The sequence below is a fragment of the Mirounga leonina genome, unplaced genomic scaffold (assembly GCF_011800145.1).
Source record: "Mirounga leonina isolate KUSES-001 unplaced genomic scaffold, KU_Mleo_1.0 Mir_95, whole genome shotgun sequence".
NCBI classification, from domain to species: domain Eukaryota; kingdom Metazoa; phylum Chordata; class Mammalia; order Carnivora; family Phocidae; genus Mirounga; species Mirounga leonina.
The window spans coordinates 7,028,607-7,049,313 of record NW_023270865.1 but is presented as its reverse complement, the minus strand read 5'-3'; the positions used below and the strand labels follow the sequence as shown (position 1 = coordinate 7,049,313).

General features: G+C 43.9%; 1 protein-coding gene across 1 annotated transcript in view; it reads left to right on the top strand.

Moving 5' to 3' along the window:
* SEMA5A (semaphorin 5A) overlaps positions 1 to 20,707 on the top strand; it is a 466,526-nt gene that overhangs the window by 98,951 nt on the left and 346,868 nt on the right. The window contains exon 2 of the mRNA XM_034998860.1: positions 9,220 to 9,311. The gene's annotated coding sequence lies outside the window, so the exon portion shown is untranslated. The remainder of the gene's footprint in view (positions 1 to 9,219; positions 9,312 to 20,707) is intronic.

Below are 20,707 nucleotides of genomic sequence, written 5' to 3'. Positions count from 1 at the left end.
GCTCCTTTTATAATCAGTAAGCTCAGAAGCTTCCCGAGATGATTCAGCACGGCTCTCCCGGGTTCGGTCCTTGAGTATGTCCCCTCAGCAAGGATGGGGACACGGATCAGGCAAACGGGGCACCGTTAACTCAGCCTCCTGGGTTGAAAATTTTAAGGGCGTGTTTGCACACAAAATGAAAGAAGCGTCTGGACTCTTACAAAGAAGCAGCAGGCCTGCGACAGGACATTCCCGGCCTCCTGGTTGCATTTCGTGAGTCCGATTTGATCAGATTGTCTCCTTGATGGAGCTGCAGGATGGGCAAGAGCGCTTCATCACTAATCTGAGGCAGCGGACACAGTTGTTCTTAAACATTAGGGAAGCTGCACTGGTTTTTCATGGGGAGGAAGTTTCAGTGCTGTTCGTCCTGAAATGGACAACATGACTCATTGCCAAATGTAAAAAAATAAAATCTTTTTTACTCCCCCGCATGTGTAAACACTCTAAACACAGCCGTGTTTATAGGAAGGTAAGACACCATCTGGTTCACTGTGTAGTAGCCTAGTTCTTATTTTTATCACTAATTTATATTGAGAGGATGACAAATAGAACAGAATTAGATTTTTGGTTATATAACACACCCAAGGATTCTTACAGTGTTAAGCCTTCTGTTTGTCTCAAAAACATGATAGAGGTCCTTACGTGGGATGCGTCCCCATCCTTGAGCACCTTGACCGAAGCAATATGAGCTGCCTCTTCCTTCTGCAGCCCTTGGTGCCTGCCTTTGACACTGGAAGACCCACCAGGTAGTTGGGACTAATTTCAGCTGGATTTAAAAGTCTTTTTTTCTTCATGTCTTCGGAGAGACTTCAGAGTACTCTCTGGGCTTAAACCAGAAAACAACACCATAGTTTGCTTTCCAAGTCAAAGCAAAATTTGCCTGGCCCAGATCACCCTATCCCATGTAAAGCACCAACTTTGGGCTCGAGGTACATAAAATAGATCAAGTCACTGGACCCAGGACTGACATAGACCAGCGTGCATGTTGGATTGGCTTGCATGGGTCTGTACTCAACTATTACCCTTATGAGTTGAAGGAGAACATCTTTTCATTTCTCTGTCCTGAGTTGGAGACAGAGCCTCTTTTATGGCTAGCAACTTCTAAAACCTGCTATCTGTTATTTTTTTATTTTTATTTTTATTTTTAGGAAAATATTTTTCTGAGTGATTGAACCCACTGCCATTTTGCTAACCGTTCTTTGTGAATCCCATGGTCAGCCCTCTTTGCAGGGATAAGCAGTCCTCTTTTCTCCATGCTCTTGCAGCAGACCTTTGTCTGCCTCAGTTCAGCTTTGTTCTGGGAAGGTTCTGGTGCAACTTGCGGACTTGATCTGTGGCAGACATTTCCCTCTTCTTAATGGAATGACCGAAGTACTGATCTACGAACCCAAGCCCTTCCTGTCTGCTTTCATAGAAGTTAAGTAACACGAGTAATTCAATAATTTTTTTAAAGTTCAATTTTGATCTTAGAATTACATCTTGAATTGAGATTTAGAATTGAATCTTGGCTGTCTTTTGTGTGGGCAAGCTTCTGCTTTACAGGGTAGGTCTTACTGGTTGCATTGTTCTGAATGAGTAGGAATTGAGAGACCACATTTTACAAAAAGCCTCAGACGCCCTTCTCTTTCGGAGTGGTGAGATTTTTAGTCTACAAAGGATGGATCAATTTAGCTGTCAAAATGAAAGCTGAGAGGCCAATTGCCCATGCAAATTAACCACTTGTGCAAGCCCTTCAGAATTGCCTGTGTGAAAATCGAGCCTGCCCTTTGAAAATTTGGCCCATGGTGGCAGAAATAAAGTAGTCACCCTTCAGAGATGGTGATGTCCTTAGAGAGCCGATTTTAGAAATTGCTCATTTTTTAAGCAACTGAGCAGTTGCTTAGTTTTTAGCAACTTGTTTGCTTTAATAAAGAAGCCGTTTTTGCCCCTCTCTTTTTCCTCCCTCTGTTCCCATGTGTCTCGGTGGCTCAGAACACATCTCATTGTCTGATGTGGGAGTTAAGGGATGCGAGGTGTTTTGCTCCAGCTTTATTCCAGTCGCTCAGGCGAGGTATTCATTCCAGGGTCAGCAGCTCCTACCAGCTTTCAGCGCTCGGCAAAGGATGGATGACTCTGCACGAAGACTAAATGGGAAACAATTGGGTTGCTTTCTTCCCAAATGTTGTTAGAATCAGTCAACACTTGGAGAAATGAAATCCCAGTTTCCACCTTCCATTTTCTGTAGGCTTCCGCTGTGTTTAATATTGCCAAACCAGCAGGTTTCACAGTAACCGCCACCTGTCTGAAGGAGGGAGCGGTCTCGGCGGATCTGGGTGTGAGAGCTCCAAGTGCAAGTGCGTTTCTCTGTCTTTGGCTTCAGCTTTCGGAAGTGCCTGCTCTTCTGTTCAGAGAGGTAGCATTTGCCTCTGCTGGTCTTACAGCCAGGTGATTGCATCATTAAGTGACCGAAATGTGAGGCCCTGTGTCCCCATGTGAGGACACACGGTCCACGAAGCCACAGCCATCCCTGGGGCCGGTCTCCGGGTGTTTCTGCTTTGGCCCCAGGACAGCCAGGGATTTGAAGAAGTGAAATTGTGACATCTGGCCCTTGTCTTTTGAAAATGCACTTGCGATGACTCTCAGAGAGATTCTTTATTAACCGGTATTGATCCATACGTGGCATTATTTGTACGGAAAACAATTAGCTGGTGACTGAAGAGATCGTGTCTGATTTGGGGAAAGCTCTTCCAAAGGGTGAATTCCTTGAGCCCCTAGCCCTTCCGCGCCATGCTGGCTTTCTGCTTGTCATTCTTCCGCACACCCTGTGCTCAAGTGTGATGCAGAAAAATGTCTGATTGGCCATGTATACTGATGAAGAAAGGAAGGCAAACCATTTCCTTTTTGGGTGTGGTGAGACTGTATAGTTAGTAACTCGCAAGCCCGGATTGAAGTGTTTTTTTTTTTTTTTTTTTCCTTCCTGTACATTTGTCGTGTCGCACATGTTTGTGTAGGGTCTCTGGCTTTTGAAAGCCCCAGTGGTTTGCCGTGCTGCCGTGCTTACGGGGACGCTCCTCACTTTGGGCCGTTTGCAATGGCAGAATTTGGTTGGGGAGCAGCACAATTACCTATGGGTGATGGGACACCTTTCACAAAAGCGCAAGGTCCTGAGTTGGGACACCTTCTCGTGCTGCTCTCAGCATTTCCAAACGTCCCGTCCAACAGTGTTCCAAGTTGAGGTGGCGGCAATATTGACCCGAACAGCAGACCTGTCTTTAAAAAAAGAAAGGAAGGGCGCCTGGGTGGCCCAGTCGTTAAGCGTCTGCCTTCGACTCAGGTCATGATCCCACATCGGGCTCCCTGCTCGGAGGAGAGCCTGCTTCTCCCTCTCCCACTCTCCCTGCTTGTGTTCCCTCTCTCACTGCATCTCTCTCTCAAATACATAAATAAAATCTTTAAAAAAAAAAAAAAATAAAAAAAGAAACGAAAAAAAAAGGCCCTAACTTGTAACCTTTGAGTCCTGAGCCTGTCTTGAATGGAAAGCAGTCAGCAGGCCTATATTTGGGGAGATCGGGATGAAGCTGCTCCCCCAGCCAGCCTCTGGCGCCAGCCGGCTTCAGCCTGGAGCCGAGGGACAGGGCTGCTCCTCAGAGGCACCTGGGATGAGCCGAGGGACAGGCCACCACCGTCACCACAGACCTTCATCACCTCATGCTTTCTGTGCATTTGCTTTCGATCTTCACGCGGTTTTCCTAGATGCTGGAAGTTTTGCTCAGGATTGTGGGTGCAGCTGGGAGCAGAGGTTCTGCCCTCGTCCGTCTTGCTAGGGGCCCAGGCTGCCTGCAGCGGTTTATGTCCTTAAAACTCTGCACCTCGTCAGAGCACCCAGGTATCTGCCTGCTGCTTCTTGGGTGGTTGTTCCCATGTGCCCCTCTCCTTCCCGCCTCATCCTGTCCCCGTCCCTGTCCCACTCTCCTCTCTGCCACACTTGCCTCCTTAGTTCCTCTTTCTCTGTTCTTGCTGCAGGCACCTCCTTTTCTTTACTTTTAAAAAATTATTTGAGAGAGAGCGAGCGCAAGTGGAGGGGGAGAGGCGGAGAGGGAGAGGGAGAAGCAGACTCCCCGCTGAACTGGGAGCCCGATGTGGGACTCGATCCCAGGACCCTGGGATCATGACCTGAGTCAAAGGCAGACCCTTAACCGACTGAGCCACCCAGGACCCTCTCCTTTTCTTTTCTGAATGGCTGGGGGTTTCCGGTGCTGCCCCTGCCCCTCAGGAGCCTGCCTTCCCTTCCAGCAGCATCTTTCTTTACCCTAAATGCCCACTGTTGATTTCTCCAAGCACCATCCCATGGGGCACACGTATGTGAAGCGGACGACAGAGATTGTCCGTGGTGACTTCATGCAGGAAGAGCAAAGTTAGGGATAGTCTTGGAAAGGGGCACTATGTGTACAGAGAGTCGTCTGATTTGTCTTCAACCCCCATCCACCTCTGCCTGTGGATTCTCCAGATTGTTCTTCCCAGTCAAACCAGTGGCCTTGGACTTTTGGGCCAACAACAATAATATCACTTCCTTAATTCGTATTTTATTTTATTTTTAAAGATTTTATTTATTTATTTGACAGAGAGCACAAGCAGGGAGAGTGGCAGGCAGAGGCAGAGGGAGAAGCAGGCCTCCCGCAGAGCAAGGAGCCTGACGTGGGACTCAATCCCAGGACCCCGGGATCATGACCTGAGCTGAAGGCGGATGCTTAACTGACTGAGCCGCTCAGGTGCCCTCATTTGTACTTTAATTCACAGTGAGAAAGTTCAGATTCCCATGGATTACGTTACTGCCTTATATGCAGGGACATTCATTCATCATTGAGTCCACACTCAGCTTCTAGACTCTTTCTGTACAAGTAATAGTTTGTAGAAATGGGCTGTTGATTTATAGCTGTGTGGTTTTTTTTCGTGTGTTTTTGTTTTTGTCTTTAGTATTTTCAAATCTCAGTTCTCAGAGTTCTCAGTGGCAACTGCCCCTGACCTCTCGCTTCTCCCCTTCTTGTCTGTCCGTCTGCAGAGCTGCCATATTGATTGTCCTAAACACCACTCTCGTTCTGGTACTTCACTGAGCCTTCAATGACCCCCTTCCTGTGGATGAAATCTCATCTTTTTCTCATGATAACATTCCCTAATTGGCTGCTCTTCTAGTCTAGGAGTTCTGTGGAGTGGCTCCTTTGAGCCTTCCCCCCAACTTGGCCATGCTTGGCAGAGGCCTGCCACTCTTAATGATGCCCCTTCCTGCTCCTCAGCCTTGGGTTCCCATTTGGAATCCGTTCTCCCGATTGCTTTCTTGTTTTCCTCCACAAATTTGAGTAGAGGACAGCTTTCTGTCCGTGGTCCTAACAGCCCCTCTAGTCCTGTCTTTCCATCTTAGATGAGTTACTTTGTTCAGTCTCCTATCCGCTGGCCCCAGAGTTGGAGTTTCCTCAACAGGTAGATGGTGAGGGCTGGTGCTGTCTCCCCCATGACACCCTGTTGGCAGTTTCTGTGTGCGTTTTCAATGGCTTTCCTCTTCCTTTTTCGTTTACTGATGAATTCATGATCTCCTTCCCTCTGAGTTCCTTTTTTTTTTTTTTAAAGATTTATTTGAGAGCGAGCGAGAGAGGGAGGGGGAGAGAGAGAGAGAGAGAGAGAGCAGAGGGGGAAAGGCAGAGGGAGAGGGAGAAGCAGACTCCCAGCTGAGCAGGGAGCCCGATGCAGGGCTCAATCCCAGGACCCTGGGGTCATGACCTGAGCCGAAGGCAGTCGCTTAACCAACTGAGCCACCCAGGTGCCCCTGGTTCTTGCTTTGTTTTCTGACCACCTACCAGGCATGGCCATGGAGCCGTGCGGCAGTTAATTAACTAATTGACTGAATACAAGATGTCTCTTAGTTGAGCACCATGACCACTGGTAAAGTTCTTGCAAGCTAGGAAACCCTGGTCCAACAGTTTATAGGTTTTCTGAGCCTGTACCTGGTGGGGTTTCTTTCCATGACTCCATTAAACATCTGTATGATGCCAGTGGTCTCATCCATTTTCATTTTATTTCTTGTGATTTTACTGTGGTACAGTTTCTATATTGAGCTTTTAAGACTGGCCTGAAATTTTAATTTCTCTCATTTATCTGTAGGAGAAAGGCCACCGCTCAGCTGACCTTTGGTTTCTAGAAGAATGTTTAAATCTACATTTTTCCTCATTCTGAGTAGGTCGCGCTGGGGAGGTTGCATATTTTAGCAGAAAGCCATGTGCTGATGGGCACTTAGTAAGTTATAATTGATGTTTAAATTTTATTTATGCATTTCAATTAAGAGACTGTTTTAAGAGCCTGTGAAGGTGACTACAGGGTGCAACTTCTAGGGAGGGTTTACTGCAGAAACAGCTGGGCACATGCATGTGCAGGGGCAGTGTTTTCTGGAGTGAGGCTCTCAGTGAGAATTCTGATGCCAAGGACTTAGGACGTTATTTCTACCAAAGTGGCTGCTAAGCTAAAAGAAAAGAATAAGGATAATATGGAATTGAGTCAAATGGGGACATTTTTGTTTTAATAAAACATAAACTGTTTCTTATTTAATGGGTAGTTAAATATCCATTTTAAAATATTCGGACCTCCAGCCTGAGGCAACCCTCTGGGGCTTTGTAGTTTCTTTGCCTTTTGAATTTCTTCTTAGTTTTCTGGAAAATATGTCAGTGATTTATGGTTTATACATCAGGTAATCTATGACCTTACTGGGGAGGAGGGGAGCGCTCAGCCCTCACACCCGAAGGAGCCTTTGTCTGTGACTTCCACTGACCTCTTATACAAGGTCACTGCCTTGTTGCCTTGGCTTCTACTCCTGAGCCTACACTGCTTGGCACATGTGGGTGTCGTGTTGAGTGTGGTGTATTCCGTTAGAGGGTGGAACGCCATCCTCTTAAATGGTTGACCTTGCAGAGTAGAAGGTCCCAATGCTGTTCGCTTGGCCATCAGGCGCCAAGGTGGTAAAATGTCTTTTTCAACATTGATGTAAACATAGGCAGAGTAAGAACCTTTCAGGGTGTATTCCCCTGAATCCTGCTGCAGGAAGGGGTTTCTGGTTTAAGCTTCGGATTCTGAAGGGAGCTGTGTTGTCCACCAAACCATGTAAACTCTGTGTTGGGCATTCTGCCATTGGAGTGTTGCCTTCTCACAAGGAGGGGGCTTGATTTTGAAGTCAGAAAGTTGGATCTGGAGCATCCGCTCCATGCTGTGGGTTGTCCTTGCCTGGATTGTGCCAGGATGTCTTCTTCCTGAACTATTTATCTGGTTGAGTCAATGATTCTGAATTCTTAACAGTGTTCTTTTGGCCTCTGAGCCTTTTGGCATTTAAGAGGATGGCCATGCTCTGCAGGCATGACTCTTGGATGTCCTAGCTGGGGGACCACATCTGCTAATTTATGACCACACTGGGGGAGGATAGGAGGGCTCAGCCTCCAGGTCTAATTATCAGCCCTGTTTTAAATTTAATTCTGACACATGCGAGGCTGTAGAAATTGCCAGGTATTCCTGGCAGTAATGAGTGGGTCTGTCCAACGCTGACACTTAAATTTTAACTACAAAATAAACAAATGCAAAGGAATTTTAGTGCTAATTTTAAAACAGATTGTAGGACTCAAGAGAGGATGCCGGTGTATTCAAACATGCCGTTTTATAAAGAAGTTCCAGCTCGCATGTTTGTTGCCACACCCAAAGGAGATATTATTGGTGGTGTGAGAAAGGAATTGGCCGCTCCTAGGAATTTTTCCCGGGCTGAGTATGCCTTCTTACCTTGGGGAGAGCTCCCTTACTCCTCTTTTGGCCTCAAGGATTTGCATCTGCACCACCTCCTGTCCAAAGGATGATGTCACGGGCTTTCAAAGACTCAGCTGGGACCACATTGGGCTTGGCGATGCTTTAGTATGTGTGCACACCTGGGCTGTGCAAGCCTTGCTGGGCAATTCTGAATGTGTTGCTTTGGATTGCCCCCTTGCTTCCCATGAACTAACCCAAGGCACCTCATGGAGGCAGGGAGCCTCACGGAGAGACGTGTTACTTAGCCACTGACTGCCCTCTGGCCTCAGAGCCTCAGGACTTCCAAACGGCTGATTTCGACAGATATAAAATTTTGCAAACTTCCAGATGCTCTAATTCAGTTTATTTTCTGCAGGCAGATGGCCTCTAGATAATCACTGAAGTAGACAGTGTGGGAATAGCCAGAATATTCCAGAATGTTCCGGGAGGTTCTTCTTCCCTTTTTCTCATCATCATTCTAGCTCCTACCCAAGTGTATGTGTCAGGATAGGCAACATCAGTGTGTTCCAGGCTTTATTGGAAGCCAGAAGCTGCAGAGCATGTGGGGTAGAAAGAAACTGTGTGAACTAGGACAACGGAACACGCATGAGCCCTAAAAGGGCAGGATTTGAAGTAACAGGCGTCCCTCACTACTAATGGACTTGTTTCTTTATGAATCAGAAAGGAAAAGTAATCCATTTCTTCAGCTTCTGGCATACATCATTCTAGCGAGGCTGGTGCCTTGTGGTAGTCTTTCTGTCACATTAGAGTATCAAGTTTTCAGGATTTTTATGTTAAACTGAAGAGATTGCGGGGCGATTAGATGAGATTATTTTAGTGAAGTGAATGCTTTTATGGTTTACAGTTCTTTTCCTAATAGAGTCTCAACATTGTGCCCCAAATTAATGTGTAAATAAAAATACAAACTCATATTTTTTGGTATAGTTTATTCTATACCTTCTGCCTTTACTTCTTATTTTTCAAATGCATTACTTAAGATACAATATATACCCCAAACCAGGATGAATGAGCCATCATAAAATGGGTAAATTCACACAACCAATCTGAATTTGATGTTCAAAATGCTTAAAGTAATTCAAATGGCTTTGAAATGATGGTCCTTTTGGTTGTTTCATGAGATTTGTTTGCATACGTTAACAGCATCTGAATTTTTCTTTTTCTTTTCCTGAAGAAGAAAACCCATTGGTGCACGGGCTATCTTGTTGTGATTTCCAAGCTGTCCTGGGTCTCTTTGCTCCAAGTTTTACACTGCTAAAACAGCTTGCTGGTTGTGCTGGGCCTTAGTGGAAGCTTCTAGAATCGATAAGCAATGACCACAGCCTCCTTTAAAATGGATTAATAGGATCTGTTTTTTTCTTTTCTTTTTTGAAGTGCCGGCGTGTGAGTTGGGCTTGAGCGCCCAGGTGCTGTGGATCCTTAGTGTGATACATGATCCAGGAAACGTTCCCACCTTTCCCTCCTTGGTAAGTCAGACACCTCAATGGGAAATGAAGAAACCAACAGTTCTGTAGATTGAGACACTGTGATAGCTTATGAGTAACACTTACCTCTGCTGTTAAAAATGGCAGTGAATGAGCAAGCTTTCAGAAAGGAACGGAGCCACAGGGAGGTGAGGTAATCTGCTCACTGTTTCCCAAGTAGTCAGAGGCAGAACTGGGATTGGAACCCGTGTTCTTAACCCTAACATAATGCTACCTCATAGCGCGAGGAATGCTTTCTGAGAATAAGGCAGGCACGCTTTTTAATTTTTTCCCTTACCGGAAAAAATTCCCTTAAAGAGAAGCTCACAATGAATATTAGGAAATTAGTTTTTCAAACAGCAAGCTAAATCAGGAGACGGAAAACTTTTTCTGAAAAGGGTGAGGTAGTCAGTATTTTAGGATTTGCTGGCCATATCCTCTTTGTAGCACTAAAACAGCCACAGACGGTAGGTAAATGAGCAAATGCGGCTGTGTTCCAGTAAAACTTTATTTACGAAGACCAGTGGCAAGCTGAGCTGGATTTGGCCCACAGGCTGTATAGTTTACTGAGCCCTGATCTACGTATAGCACTCAAAGATCTCACTATGTGGAGAATGAGTGTGTTTTAGTGGCCAGTAGGTATGAGTCCTTTCACAAAATTTGGCTTGGATGCTCAGGATTTAATCATAAGTGACTTTTAATGAAGTCTACTGTAATTGCGAAAACCTACTCTTTAGAGTTAAGTGCATCTTTTGTCCGATGCTTGACGTAAGTCTGTACGCCCCAAGTGTAGGGCGTAAGGCAGGGACCTAGACTGCAGCTTTGCTCAAAGTAGGCTTGATACACATTGTTCTTTGAGTGATTTTTTTAGTCTAGAACGTACAGATCTTTTATGAAGTAAGTTCAGATAGCATTTCCTCTTTTGGTCTCTGTATAGTTTCTAAATGTGACATTTTTGTTTTGCACCCTTAAACATTACTATTGCTTATACTTATTAGGGCAAACATGCAATTATTTTGGGCTGTCTGATAATTGTGTTGCTCAAAAGTGTTCTGGTATCAAATCTTCCTCTTTTATTATGAGCAAAACCAGATGTTTATAAGAGTCAAGTTTGAACAAGGTTGATGTATGTAAATCATGGGATAACATGGTGATTTCCTTTGCCACATACATCAAAGGAGGTGGTTCTGTGTTTTTGTACTTAACTTCTTCTTACAGAAGGATACATCTGACACCTGAAGGTCTATCTGACTATTGTACTGGTTATCATCTAAAAAGATGGGTGAAGGGGGGCCTCCTGGAGGTTCATTCATTAGGTCAGAATAGCTGCAGTTGACTTACTATTTTAAAGCCAAGCATTTTCAATAAGATTGCCAATTGGCTTTGCATAAGTGTTGTAGATATTTATGCTTCACTAGTAATATGTTAGAAGGTCTCTTTTGGTAAAACCTCACTATCATGGAGCATCAGTAGTTGTTTTTTTTTGGTCCCTTCATTTTGGTTATGTTATTTGGTTGATTTTTTAAAATTATGTGTGATAATTTTTTTTTAAGAGGGAGAGAGCACATGTGAACATGGGGGAGGGGTAGAGGGAGAGAATTTTAAACAGGCTCCATGTTCAGCATGGAGTCCCAACTCGGGGCCCCCAACTCACAACCCCAAGATCATGACCTGAGCTGAAATCGAGAGTCAGGCACTCAACCAACTGAGCCACCCAGGTGCCCCTTAATTATGTGATAATTAACCATTACTTTGAGAAAGGAGGGAGAGAGAGAGGGAACATACATGTGTAAGAGAATTGTCTTTATTTTATACTTATTTAGCTATTGAGATTCAGCACTTTTCTTAACGGATTTTAACAGAATTTTTTTTTTAACAATATTAACTCTTTGTTGTTAATATTTCCCCACTTCATTTGCTTGTTGATTTTACCCTTTTTTTTCTTAAGATTTTATTTATTTATTTGAGAGAGAGGATGAGAGAGAGAGAGCATGAGAGAGGGGAGGGTGAAAGGGAGAAGCAGAGTACCCAATGAGCAGGGAGCCAGATGCAGGACTCCAATCTGGGACTCCAGGATCATGACCTGAGCCGAAGGCAGTCGCTTAACCAACTGAGCTACCCAGGTGCCCCTTGACTTTATCCTTTTAAATTTAAAGAAGTTTATTACAGTGTGGCAAGATATATTTTTTTTTCATAATGAAATCAGTGCTTAGGAATTTAATACAGATTTTCCTTTACTTTTTTCTGATATTATTACAAATATTCATCTTTGGAATTCAGAAAACAGCTCAGTTATTTAAAAATAGATCCTGTTCTTTGTAATTTGTCTCATAGTTATAGTCTGCCTTTCTTTTTCCTCACTGACAAAAATCTACTTCCAAATTTACTCTAATGAGGATGTTCAGACAATTAAGATATTTGTATGAATGAGAGATCTCAGCTGCACATTGCTTCATCCTACGAATAGAAATGTAGTTTATGGCCAGACAACTGAAATTATTTCATTCTTTCATTAATCCCCTTAGGATAAGGTTAAGTTTCGCATTTTGAGATGTTCTACAGCTTTAACCTATATTTTTAACAACTGTGTGTCAGTGCTTTTTATATAATAGAACTTAACCCATTATGCTATGTATGATTAAGTCATTATCACAGGGCTAATCTCATGTTTGTACCGCACTTCTGGTGTTTGGATTCAATGTTATGTGGTGTGACTGCAAGACAGAGACTGTACTGGTGGAATCACGTATGTATTGGTTGGTGTCCTCACTTGTTGAGTTTAGAGCACTCACTTAAAATATTAATTATGAGTTACCATGTCCCTGCAACAATGGTTTCCTAGCTTATACATTCCAGAAGAGAGAGAATTGACTAGATTTCTCTTTTCGAGATGGAGATTAACCTGGCTTTGAACAGATCTAACCACAACTCAGGTCTCTAGCTTTACTTTTCTTGGTTTTCTAGATTTCTTGGCTGTAAAGTCAGGAAAGTGAAAGAACATCAGTTGAGAGTGGGAAGAGGCAATGAGACACTTGATTGGGTCTGTGGAGACAAAAAGACTAAATAGGAAAACAAAGATGCTCACTGAGTTGCGCTCAGGGCTTCAGTTGGTGCTGCTGTGCTGATTGGAATTTTATTTCGTGATATTTTTGGTGCATTTCTATGTATATTACTGACACAGATGCATCACTTGCTTAAACATGCTGAGTGGTGGTATTTTGGGATAAAGATTTAGCCTGTCATTCTTAATAATGTCAGAAGTACTAAAGCTGTGGACTCAACTCCCTATTATTCCTGTCCTGTTGCCTCGTCAGCCTGATGGAAAATCTCCAGGAGGCGATTTGGAGAGGTTCGTGCAAGTCTGATTTGCCTGGTCACATGTACTTCACTCCTCATTTCCCAAGTTCACTGACAGGACAATTATATGCCTCCACTTTCTATGTTAGAATGCATTGGATTTCCCGTTATGGAGCTGGGGAAACCTTGCTGTCTCTCCTGTATGGGATTTTGGCCCTTTTCCTCATTTGTTTAGGTGAGTGTCTGCGAAGTATGTTTTGTTCTGTCTTTATGACCACTATAACTATTTGTGAATCACAGATGTATGGTCAAGTTCAGAATCCATTTTCTTTCCTTCACTTCGTGTTTGAGTCAGGCTGGTGATGGCGTCTTGTCACACACCTGGTAGAGGGGCAGATGTGTGTGGGGTTAATTGCTTGGATTTGAAGATTTACATGTGCTTGTAAGGATATTACCCCCTTGATGATACTGTGCGTAAGATCTTTTTTGGCAGAACTTTCCTAAGGGCATAAAAAATGAGCCTGTGTTTGGATTTTTGAATTTCATGGGATGTGGGGTTTTCCTGCGCTGTGGCCTCCAGGTCCGAGTATTGGAGAGGCTTCTGTAGCTTCAGGGCTGCAACCTAATCAGTTCATTTCTTATCCACTGGAGCTTTTCATGTGGTTTTCATGTGTGTTTGTGTCTCTTCTAGCCTTCCAGGCCACAAAGGGATCAGAGTCATTTTGCTTCATTCGCTTTTGCTTACAGCTTAGACAGTAACCATTATTGGTTAAACCGAAAGCAGAAAAATCAAAGGTTGGAAAGATGGTTAGGAGATTCTGGGAAGTAAATACCACCATATTTTCACATTAAGAGTATCTAAGAATAGTGAATAGATTTTATGTTTCCAGCATTCAGAAATATGTTGGGTATATCTAAGTTTTTACCAAGCTCAGATTATTTTTTTGGGTGGGTGGTGACTGCCTTGCTCAGAGGCCATGTGCCTTTTGAGAACTATGCCTCCTCCTCCCACAGGAAGCCACCTCCCTGCCACAGGGATGGGTGGAAGGTGAAGCACCTTCTCAAGCTGGCCAATCATGTATCCCACCTAGTGGCCACCCAGACTTAGTCTAGTTGAGGCCATGCCTCCAGCTTGGGCACCAATACCCCCATTCCTTCTCTCCTACTCGAAGATAGTACTTAAGTTGTTCTTCCCTCTCTTTCCAGTGTCATCGGTTTTCATTTTCCCCTTTCTGCTGGATCTTTCCAACAGGAATGCAAGTATCTACTGTCTTAAAAAAAATGACCCATTGATTTTCATTTCCCCTCCAGCTACAACCCACACCTCTCTCTCTCTCTCTTTTTTTTTTTAATGGAAAAACTCCTTAGAAGCACTCGCTTATATTTCTTGTCCCCAATTCCTGTTGTTTGCATTTTCTCTTGAACTCACTTTGACCACCAGTCTTCCATCAGTACTGCCTCTTCAGGTCACCAGTTAGAGTCATGCTGCTGAACCGGGGGGTCAAGGTTGTGGCAGCATTGCACTTGGCAGTCAGTCGGTAGGTCAGTCAGTCAGCTTTCCTATGCTCATCCCTCCCTCTTCTTGGAAGCACTTTCTTCATCTGGTTTCAGGGCACATTTCCCTGGTGTGATTCCTAAACATCTCTGGCCATTTCCTCTTAACCTCAGCTGCTCATCCCCTTGCCCACTGGAGTCCGTGAACATTCAGTGCCTTGACCTTGCCTCTTTGCCCACCATCCCCACCATTTGCATACTTTCTGCCCTCCCTGCACTGTAAGCTCCATAAGGGCAGAGATTTTTGCCTATTTGCTCTATCCCTCCAGGCATAGAGAAGAGCCCAAGAAGTAAAAAGCTGTCCATAATTATTTGTTGAATGGATGGATTTATAGAGGTATGGATGGATGGGTGGGTGAGTGGATGGATGGATGGAAGGAAGGATGGATAGATAGATCTTGCGGGGTTTTCCAAACTCGGTGAGAAAAACCCTATTTCTAATTTGGGCTCAAGGCTGGAAGTCTATGAGCTTGTCTGCATGAGGAAGAATGGGATTATTCCCCCTCTTCTTCCAACTACAGTTGGTGTGTTCTGTATAATTTAAGCCCATACTGTCCGGTGGGTGGATATTTGCTAGTTCATTTCTCAGTTCACATGTCACCTCTCTGGACCTTTCTTTTCCCTCTCCATGACCAGATGAGTGAAGTTGCACTTCCTCTGTGTCCCTACACCCCTGTGCATGTCCCTACAATGGCAACTTAAAGTTGGATTCATTGTATTTGTGGTGTACAAGAAGTCTTCTCTGTTCACACTGCGAAGCGCTTGGCTTGATTACCTTTCTCTTCCCAGTGCTTAACACTATGGCACACGGTAAGCGCTCATTAAGTATGTGTTATTTAATGAAGTGATTTAGACTGAAATTTTGTAAAACATAACGTACTCTAATGGTCCTTAAGAGTGCAATAAAAATGTGCCTTGCCGGCCTTCTGATTGTGCTACATTTAAGATGTTTATTTCATGATTTTACAATAATTAAATAATTAGATTTGCTGAAGCCTTTATAGCCTCTCCCCAAACTGTCCAGCTGAGGCCTGAATAACCCAGTCTACTGCCTTCTGAGTAGTCTTTGCCATCTTCCAGTATAAGTGAACATTCTTCATAGTGTATCTGAGAGAGCAAAGAGTGGGCAGTCCCTCCGAAGTCTCTTTCTCCCTAATGGTTTTCTATAATATGTGAAGATGGCTGAAAAGGAAGGGGACAGTAGATAAATAGTACATGGACAGAGACCAGTGGCCCTGCCCCTGCATGGTAGGATCCGATGTCAGTTCCTTCCTGGCATTTACATTTCTTAAATTCAGCATTTGGACCTCCTGTCAGTGTCACAGAGAATTTCATCAGTATCATCTTCAAGGAGTAGATATTCTCAAACATAAAAATAGCACAGCACAGCAAACTGTCAGGTCATGAAGCTGAGCCAGGCTCAGAACCCTGAAGTCCAATTTCCTGTAAATTAGTTATTGAAATGTACATGTTCAAAAAACAACAGTGATGTGTCTTTATGGAGTCCCTGCCATACTGGGAGTGCGAATCTGTCAGTTGAATGTGTATATATATTTATAGATAGATAGATGTAGATAAAGCCGTAAGTATAGATAGATGTAGGTAGACAGACGTAGAGGTGTAGATATAGATGGGTGTAGATAAAGATACAGACACAGATATCTAGATGTAGATACTGATACATGGAGATACACATGTAGCTATATAGGTATATAGGTTTATAGATACAGATACAGACAGTGAATGGAGCACTGGGTGTTATACGCAGACAATGAATCATGGATCGCTACATCAAGAACTAATGATGTAATGTATGGTGATGAGCATAACATAATAAAATAAAATTAAAAAAAAAGCAACTCATGAAGGCCACTAAGTCAGGATTGTGGTCAGTTAAAGAAATGTGCTAAAACCCAGCATGGTGGCTTAGCTTTGAATTTTTGGTAAAGTTATGGAGGGCTGCTAACGTATACCCCAAATAGAGGAAAACCACAGCTATGCAGCACCTTTTAAGTAAGTCATCGTTCATGAGCTCGGTGCTAAGAGCACATGTGAGTGTGTGGGTGCGTACACACACGCACGCATGAACGCACGCACACATGAACGCATGCATGCACAAACGCGCGTGCACACACACACACACACACGTTGTGCATCAGAGAGTGTGGACAGTTGCCCACCTTTTTATCAGCCATTGCAGAACGTGGAACTGTGTCACGTTGCCATTGTGCACCCAGGTGGGAGCATCAGGTAGGAGGCCTCCGCAGGGCACGCACACAGGTGGGAGCATGAGATAGGAGGCCTCCGCAGGGCACAGACACAGGTGGGAGCATCAGGTAGGAGGCCTCCGCAGGGCACAGACACAGGTGGAAGCATGAGATAGGAGGCCTCCGCAGGGCACGGACACAGGTGGGAGCATCAGGTAGGAGGCCTCCGCAGGGCACGCACATAATAGGCGCCAAACCAGAAGAAATAGCAACAGTGAAGCATGTGACCGACCACACACTTCTTTGTATTAGTGCTCATTCTAAAGTACCTTCATTGAACCAAGCCATGTTTTTAGTGGCAGGTCTAGTTCTTTTCTCCCAGATAACTGTGACTTTTCTCTATTTCCTGGAATGTTCTCCTTCTTAACTTAATTCGAAACATAGTTATATGCTAGCTTTCTCATTCCACTGCCATCTTTTCCAGGAGCTGATTACATGTCTTTTCATAACTTTCTATTTTATGTACTGTATTATGCTCTTCTAAGATTATTTCATAATCTAGGTGTAAAAAAGGTCCGTGCAAAGGTCTTAGAGGTTTCTTCTGGGATGTCATAGTAATTGTGAATTATGATGCAGTACCTTTGTTTTGTGATTGTAATGTTCAGTATCTTGTATAAATTTTAGCTTTGACTCTTGATTTGTTTTTTCCGTTCTCTTCTTTCTTTCTTTCGGGAGTGTGCATGTGATCAGGGGGTAGGAGGGGCACATGGAGAATCCCAAGCAGCCTCAAGGTGGAGCTCACCCCAGAATCCCGAGATCATGACCTGAGCTGAAATCAAGAGTTGGACCCTTAACCGACTGAGCCCCCCAGGCGCCCCACTGACTCTTGTTCTCTTATTCACAGTCTGTCTCTACGGCAGAGCATTTACAAAATAATTTTTGTTTTCTTAAGCAAATCCTAAATGGTCGGATACACCTACAAGGAACGTTTCTACCACAGATGCCTGGTTTGTGGAGATCTAATTGATTTGGAGTAGCTTTTTCTCCTTTGCCTGAACCCAGGCCAGTTCCCCAGGGCAAATAATCCTAGGTCACCTCCAGCTACCTGCAGTGCTCACCCCTGTTTGGGTCTGAAAGAGGTCTTGGACCAGTTCACCAGTGGACATCATTCAACAGTCCTTGCTAATGTAATGATGACAGTACAAATTTAATAAAGATTCTCCAATATTTCACAGTATGAAACATGATGTAAGTCACTGGTAATGACCTGGCAGTAATTCATAATATGGCTCACGTTACTTGAGCACTCTCTGCGTCCCGGGCACCTGCTACACCTGCTTTACTTATATTATTTCATCTTCTCAACAACCGTACAGAGCAGGTGCTAATGTTATCCCCAGTTGAGAGGTGAGAAAACTGAGGCATGGAGAAGTTGAGAAACTCACCAAGGTCATGCAGTGGTCATGTGGATGGCCAAGCCCAATGGATAACATGTACCTTCTTAATCCAGTGTGTGTTTCACCCCCTTTATTTTGTAAAGGTCGCCAAGGGAGCTCCCCTGGCAGAATATTATGGACAAGAACTGTAAAGCAATAGAACCCACCTATTTTAAATGTTGCAAACTAAAACTACTTTAGGTTTCTGCAAATAGCGTCTTGGTTTTATTTCACTGAGCTAGCAGATATTTTGAGGGTTAGAACCCACTCTCACGGTGTAATTTTCTTGCAGAAAACACATGATTGGTGGTTAATCTCAAAGATCCCTCGTGAATAAACATCTGTGTAAACGAATGGTGGTTCTCCTGCATCTCTTCCTGTAAATGGGGATCATCAAGGACTAGTGGACATTTCAATTAATGTCTGATTGGAAATTATGTTTCTATTATCGATGTAAAACATTAACCCTTTTTCTTGAAAGTTGTAAGGAAACTGGCAAGGTGAAATAATCTGTATCCACCCCATCTCCAAGCAGACATTTATTGAGCACATACAGTGGATAAGACAGTTTCAGGCATTGGAAATACATACACAAGAGAGGCTCCCAGTTGTCATGGAGCATACATTTTAGGTGGGAGAGTTCGACCATAACCCATAATTATATTGCAACAAATAAGAAGAGTTATTGTGTAGCAGTAAATGCAGTGCAGAGAACCTGGATTGGGTCTCGTGATAGAGAGTGAGTAGCGGGCAACTTTGGATTGGCCTGTATATAATGAGGGAGGGGAGAGTGGTGTGAATTGACCACAGAGGTGGATGAGAGTTAGAGCGTGTAGGGCTTTGCAGGGCAGGACAGCAAACGTGGATTGTTCATTATGGGTGTTGAGAAGCCTTGGTAGAAGCTGTGGAGGGACTGGACTTGTTTGCATTTTTCAGTTGTCATTCAAAATTGTTAGAGTTACCATTGGGAAAGTGGATGGTGGATTAGCAAGAGGGGAAGTCGGAAGACCAGTTGGAAGGCCATCGAAAGTGACCGGGTAAGGCATGATGGTGGCACAGACTAGGGCGTGGTTGGTCAAGACGGAGAAAACTGGATGGGTTTGGCGTATTTTTAGAAGCTCAGTCAATGGCACTCTGGCTTGGGCAAGAGAGGAAGAAAAATTAAGAACAGATTGTAGGTATTGGACTGGAGAACGTCAGTGGATGGTGGACTGTTTACGGAGACAGAAGTTCTGGGGTTGGGAGAAGCATAGGTTTTGGAGGGAAAAATAAGAATTATCCTAGGGCCATATTAATTTTGGGTTGACAGCTTTCATTTCTCACCCAGGTGGAGAAAATAAGCAGATAGATATGTGAGTCTGGACTATCTGTGGATGATTGGAACAAGAAGTAGATTTGGGGAGTCATGGGCATATCCACAGTATTAAAGTCCAGGGCTCTCCCCTAGGATATACCAGAGAGAGGAAAATGGTGCTGTAGACAGAACCGTGGGTGCTACAACATTTGGGGAAGGGTCCTAGCATCTGTTGGAGAGCTCTTCATAATATTTTACTTGACATTGTAGTGCTTTGATACTTCAGAAGTGATCCTAAAAGTGACAGAAAGTCCCAAAGGTAATTCTCCCCTTGAGAGAGATTTCATTCAACATCTTAGCTGAAAAATTCTCCACGGTTGTAACATTAAATGCCATTCTGGTTATAGAAAATAAGGTCAGATTCTTACAGTGAAGTCTGCAGTGGGAGTTCTTGTCAGCATTTATTTTGCTTTTTTTCTTCCAATTAGCAGTACAGGCTGTTTTTCGTAAATACAGTCTCTCCCCAGTTGAGTCTTGGGAGGCGCGGGGCAAGGCAAGACACCGGTTGTAACAATCTATCCCGTTTTCCTTGTTACCAAAAGGCTGCTGTCTGACATAAAAATCTGCCCTACTGTTTTCTCATCCTGCTCTTTTAATTATTATGTTTTTGTTTTCTAAGGACCTGGAGCTAGTGAAAGTTCAGTATTTGGGAGGCCCGTCGAGTATTTTTCCCAACATATTTCACGTTCTCGTTGTCAGGGCTGGCAGCAGGCGGCATACTTGTTGACTAAATCAATCTCTGTGAGCATTTGCGATGTGCTGGCTAGGAGACTCCGACATGGTGTTAATAACGCAGCGGATAGCCATGCTGTCCAGAGAGCCACTCCCTGTTTGATTTCTTGCAGTGAGTTGAGTTAACCCCACTAGCATTGTTAATACCTTTGATTAGAGGATCAGAGTCATGAAGCTCAGGGAGTCACCAGAGTTTCATCAGTGGTTTAGAACTTTGGTTTTCTATCAAAGAGAAATGCATCTGGCTTATTCACGCAAAGGTGAAAGCTCACCTTTCTCGAAGTTAGTGAAAGTAAGGTTTGACGCTGGCCATTAAGATTCCCCAGGGCAGCTGTGTTCTACAGTAAACCAGGATGCAGGGCTGTATGTTGAGAAGGAATGGGTTTGAGATCCAGCATCCACACAGAGACCTTTGTGTAAAGGACACAGGTACCTTGTAAGGCACGGGGATCCAGCCGTGGTTAAAATAGATAAGCTGAACTGAAGAATAAGTTATTTTTTCCCACGGGATCATTTCATGGGAAAAATGCCAAGATATAGAAAGTGTCGTGTATAAATAATCTAAAGGATCTCATTATTTATTTATTCATTTATTTTAAAGATTTTATTTATTTATTTGACAGAGAGACACAGCGAGAGAGGGAACACAAGCAGGGGGAGTGGGAGAGGGAGAAGCAGGCTTCCCGTGGAACAGGGAGCCCTATGCGGGGCTTGATCCTAGGACCCCGGGATCATGACCCGAGCCGAAGGCAGACGCCTAACGACTGAGCCACCCAGGCGCCCCTAGGATCTCATTTTTTAAAAAGCCACTTTGTTGAG